The sequence below is a fragment of the Myotis davidii genome, unplaced genomic scaffold (assembly GCF_000327345.1).
Source record: "Myotis davidii unplaced genomic scaffold, ASM32734v1 scaffold744, whole genome shotgun sequence".
Lineage (NCBI taxonomy): Eukaryota > Metazoa > Chordata > Mammalia > Chiroptera > Vespertilionidae > Myotis > Myotis davidii.
The window spans coordinates 129,790-135,706 of NW_006294760.1; positions in this window are offsets into that span (position 1 = coordinate 129,790).

Here is a 5,917-nt window from a genome sequence, read left to right on the forward strand (position 1 = left end):
GTGGAGGGTGCGAGTGGAGAGGCCGGGCAGCCCTTTCCCAAGAAGGAAGGAGGCTGGGAAGTCTCCCTGAGTTAAGAGGCTGAAGTAGAGGGAGTGTGAAATGTCAATGAAGTTAGCCTGTTATTTTCTCTGAAGAGTCGCCCTAATCTTTTATTTTATTATTATTATTCTAATCCTCACCCGAGGATATGTTTTATTGATTTTAGAGAGAAGGGAGAGGGAGAGAGGAAGAGAGAAACATTGATTGGTTGCCTCCTGCCCGCGCCCCCCACTAGGGTCAGGATGGAACCTGCAACCCAGGTACATGCCCTTGACCAGGAATCGAACCCGAGACCTTTCGGTGAGAGAGCCGGTGCTCTAACCACTGAGAACCTGGCAAGATTCTTAGCAGAGGCAAGTGCTCAGTACATGTTCTTGTGCCCTTCACCCAACTGTCATTCACTCCCATAGTGACTGGGAAGAAGGGCGTTGTTACCTCTTCCTTCCAACTCTGCGCAGCCCCTGGCCCAGAACAACAGGCCTCCCTCTCCCTTCCTCTCTGTGGTCTGCCCCAGGCACTACCCTTCGCGTCGGCTTCATAAGCACGTGCTCACACGCGTGCTCTGTGAGGAGGCCTGTGGTTGCCAAACTCTGCCGGGTGCAGGTGGGATCAAGGCGCTGGTGGTCAGGGTGCTGCTTGGGGATGTGCACCTCATGCAGTGCACGGGTGACACGTGGGGCACCCTGCAGGGTCCACATGTCGAGTAAGGTCAGGACTGCCTCTAGGCCAGTGGTCGGCAAACTCATTAGTCAACAGAGCCAAATATCAACAGTACAACGATTGAAATTTCTTTAGAGAGCCAAATTTTTTAAACTTAAACTCTATAGGTAGGTACATTGTTATGAACCTAATTAGGGTACTCCTAAGGCTTAGGAAGAGCCACACTCAAGGGGCCAAAGAGCCGCATGTGGCTGGTGAGCCGCAGTTTGCCGACCACGGCTCTAGGCAGGTGGGGTGTGGGAGGCGGGGACACCCATCTGGTGTGGGGCCCAGGGCCTGAGCAAACGATGTCCATCCGGGAGGCTGCCAGAAAGCACATTTCTGCTCCTCTCATTTCTTTGAGGGAGATGATCAGACGGACCTTTCTTGTTTCAACAGCTTTTGGCAAGTCTGTCACCTGCCTGGTGAGATCCTGGTGGTGTGGAGAGGCTCAGATCCCTCTGGGGCTGGGCTGTCGGCCCGGGGACCTGGGAAGGGGCAGCAGGAAGGGTCTTCAGGCCTCCCAGGCCATGGTCCACCCGGCAGAGGACAGATGCTGGGAGTTCAGGTAACTATCCTGTCAGGTGAGGCCACCACTCCCAGCTGTGGGCGAGAAGGAGACCTCACCAGGGACAGGCTCAGGGCCTGCTGCTGTGGGTGGTGGGACACTATGGTGGAGTGGGCCTGGGGCTAATTTCAATTTCTCTGAGCTTTAGTTTTCTCATTGCTAAAAATGAGGCAAAAATAGTCATCTCATGGAAACTGTGAAAATTCAATGAGTTAACGTGTCTCTTTAGCAGCACTATTATGAGCAGATAATATTTATTGGGCCCTTACTATAAGCCATTCCTGTGAGAAGTGCTTTACAGATGTTAACTCATTTCCATTGGATACCCATGCACCTTACATCTGGGGGAAACTGAGGCATGAGGAATACAAGAATTTGCCTGAGAAGGGCATCGAATACACAGAATATGTGGCCTTTGACCCTGGTTAAGGGAGTAGATGGCTCCATGTTGTGTAGATAAGATTGACATGTAGCTATTATTGAAAGATGGGACAGAGGTAAGTAGGAACAGAAGCAGCCTGTCCAGCACATGTGTCCCTGAGCTGCAAATGACCTGAGTTACAACTTTGAGTCCTGGAGGCTGAGAGCCAGCCAGCGAGCCCTGGAGCAGGAAGCACCTCACGTGGCATTCACCAGGACTGCAGCTGGTAGGAGCCGTGCTCCTCCTCACCACCTTGCCCCAGTGCCCGGTGCCCGGCCAGGCCCAGGGAAGGGGCCCCATGCGGTGTGGTTCTGGTGACACCGGTGAGATCAGCATGCCTGGAAACAGACGGCATGTGGGCCTGCTCTGGACTCCACAGCGAGGCCACGAATGGCAGGCACTTTGGAAGCAGCCTCTCTGGACTTGCATCCTGCCTCTGCATGGCCCAGGCTAGGGACTGAAGCTCCCCAGGCCTCTGAACATGCTGACAGCACCCCCTCCGGGAGCTGTAGGAGGGCCCGAGAGAGTTGGTACCTGTGCCTGCATGGACTAAGTCACCCATTCATGTAGGCTGTCACTTCATTACAAGGGATGTGGGCCTTTATACAATGAAGTCCAGGTATACGGAGGTTGTGAGGATAAACAGTGTTTACAGCACATGCTCACTTCTTGATGGTGGTAGCTACTTGGAGCTGGGGGTGGAGAATTGGGAGGCTGAGTCTGGATGCAGCTGAAAAGTGGCCATGGCCGTGCTCAGTGTGTGTGGGATGGGATGGGAGCAGTGGAGTCTATGCCGGGTGGCTTTTCTCCTGGGGTTCATTGAGGAACACGTGGTCATGAGAGAAGAGCCTGAACAACCATCTTTTTGAGTCATCATGGGAGCAGTATGTCAGAGGGTGGGCAACTTTTCCCACCTGTGGGGCTGAAGGGAGAGCAAAGGGAAGACAGTGGTTCAGCTGGGATTCTCACAACTTGTGGCAGACACACGGCCTTCCTGACAGTGAGCATTGTTGGACATGAATAAAGGGTCTGTGGGATGTGGTAGAGTCCACTTTTTTAAGACAGTCCTTGGATGACCTTTCTAAGATCATCTGACCGTACGGGTCCATGGAAAGTTAGAATAATAAGGAAGAGGAGGTTGGGGCATCTGAGTGTGCTTCTGAGTCAGAGGTGGCCTTAAATGACACAGGTGGAGCAGTAACTCAGGCCTGCGCTGGGTTGGGCGAGGCTGCGTGTCTCTGCCGCCCTCTGGTTTTGCTTTGGAACTTCCCCATCACCCGGCTCAGGCACATCCCCAGAGATGTCCCAACATCAGTGTTCTCCCCCTGGTCTCCGGCTCCTGCATCCGGCTTTGCAGTGCTGCCTGTGTGCTTCTGTCACTGGATGGGGAAGGGGATGGCCAGCTCATGGCAGAGTGTGACATTCTACCTGCAAGATGACCACGACCCTGTCTCTGAGTTGAAGCTCACCCAGTCCCCTAAATTAATAGCCTCAATTTCTGTGGCTACCCCGATAAAACCATCAGGGGTTTGTCTGTTTAATTCTTGCTAGGAGATCACCTACTTTTATTTTCTTTTGCGATCATTTTATGTTCATTTCTTCTTGTTATTTAGGTTGATGTCATTTTTGTTGTTAATTGTGCCCTGAGGATATTTTTTCCCCATTGATTTTAATATTTTTATTTTAATGTTTTTATTGATTTCAAAGAGGAAGGGAGAGGGAGAAATAGAAACATCAACAATGAGAGAAAATCATTGTCGGCTGCCTCCTTTATGTTCCCTATGGGGGATCAAGCCTGCAACCGGGACATGTGCCTTGACCAGGCTCAACCACTGAACCATGCTGGTCAAGCTTTATTGATTTTTAGAGAGAGTGGAAGGGAAGAAGGGAGGGGGAGAGAAAGAGAAAAACATTGATTAGAGAGAGACATATTGATTGGTTGCCTTCTGCACTTGCCCCAACCAGGGTCAGGGATCGACTCTGCAACCCAGGTATGTGCCCTTGACCAGGAGTTGAACCTGCAACCCTTCCATTTGTGGGCTGATGCTCTAATCACTGAGAGACACTGGCCTGGCTAGATTTATCTCAATTTTATGATTATTAACAGAACATTTAGTGAGCAGAGATCATGTCCTTTTTTTTTTTTTTTAGTCTCAGTACAGGGCTCAATAGAGCACTAAACATCATGGAAGTATTTTTACTCTTCCATCAACACATCCACCCATTCACCAACCCACCCATCCATGCACTCATCCATCCATTCACCCATCCACCCATCCACCCATCCATCCACCACCCATTTATCCACCTATCCACCCACCCACCATCTACCCATTCCACTACAAATACTAAATGTAATGGTGAAAGTTCTAGGGAAAAGTAGTTACCTACCTGATGGGCACCATATTTTAGAAGAACTCCCAGGCAGGCGTGTTTAGGAGAAGCCGGAGGCACCCTGTCCTCCAGAGCCTGACCCCTCCAGTAGCCAGGGCTGGGAAAGCAGCGTCTCCACAGGACCTTGTACACCCCAGGGCTCGGGGGGAGACTGGGTTGCATGGGGTTGGATAGAAACGAAAACACTCTGATAATGAGCACAGTGAGGCCTCTGCCCTTCAAATAGAGGCCACAGTGGAGGGTGGAGTGAGAGAGGCCATGGATCCGCAGAGTAGTGTGTTGAGCATGTAGGAAGTCAAGTGTGTGCATCATGGAGATCTATGACTTAAAGACTGACATTTATTCTGCTGACACTTGTGAGGAGGCGGTAAGCAGTTCTCATGGAAGTTCGTCCTGCGTCAGGTGCATGCTTGTCTGTTTAGAAGCATTATGTGTGCTTTGCTCATGTCCTTTTACTTGGGTTGACAGTCTTTTCTTGGTGTTCACACACACACACACACACACACACACACACACACACACGTGAGCGCGCACAGGGGAGCAGAGCAGCAGGACGTGCTCGGAGGCTGGGGAAGTCCAGGGGATGAAGGCTTTAGCCAGGATGACCTTCAGAGGGGCCATCTGTGAGGTGCATACTGTTTCCAGTTTTCTGGTGCAGAAACGGGGTTGACCACCAGAGGGCAGCAAATACCAATAATGACTCGCAGATTATTTTTCTTTACACATATTTACTTCCGTATGTAAGGAGCAGCGAGGATTTTGTTGTTTTCAATAGGGTAGCTTCGTATCAGCTGTGAGCGCAATTTTCCCAAGTGGTCAATCTAAGGAGAACAGGGTGCATCAGCCGGGTATTGTCTGGTTCAAGGCTGACTGTGAACAGGAGGTGGAGTTATCTTGACTCTTCAAGGTACAATTGATTCAAAAATGTCTTACAGACATAAGTTTGCAGCATTGTTGGTGGGTGTGAAATGGTTAAGTATTTTTTGTGTGGTGTTTCCATGGCAGTTACATACATTTTCAACAACTGTAATTTAAACATTTATTTTTAAAAAGATAGTTTGTTGCCTTGTTCTCCAAAGACCAGAGAGCTCAAGACCCAGTGAAACCGTAGATAACTATTTGTAATGTACCTTTCACATGCTGTGACTATTTAAAATGGAGATTTAAAAAAATCCCCAGTGTGAATTTACTTCAAGTCCATGAGCACGTGTTGAAAGCTTTCCTTCAACAGGACCTGGGCAGTGAGCAGAGATGGCTAGAGCAGGAGTATATGCCCGCCAGGGGCTCATGGCGTGTCCAGGGTCAGATGTTTCAGCCCCGCGAGGGGTTCCTGGGTGAGGAAACCTCCGGAGTGATGCTGGTAGGAGGGGAAGTGGTGGTATGGAGAGGAATCCTGTATAATAAAACCTTAATATGCAAATTGACCGAACAGCAAAACGACTGGTCTCTATGGCACACACTGACCACCAGGGGGCAGACGTTCAATGTAAGAGCTGCCTCCTGGTGGTCAGTGCACTCCCCCTGTGGGAGCACTGCTCAGCGAGAAGCTGGTCTCAGGGCTGGTGAGCACAGTGGTGGTGGTGGGAGCTTCTCCAACCTCTGCGGCAGGCGGACATCCTCCGAGGGCTCTCAGACAGCGAGCAGGCACAGGCCAGGCCGAGGGGACTCTCCTCCCCGCTCCCATGCACGAATTTCACGTACCAGGCCTTTAGTATCAATATGTAATGGTTTCAGTAGTACCATCTGTTGTACCCTCTCCACCCCCCTCACAAGAACCAACTGTATGACAATGAAA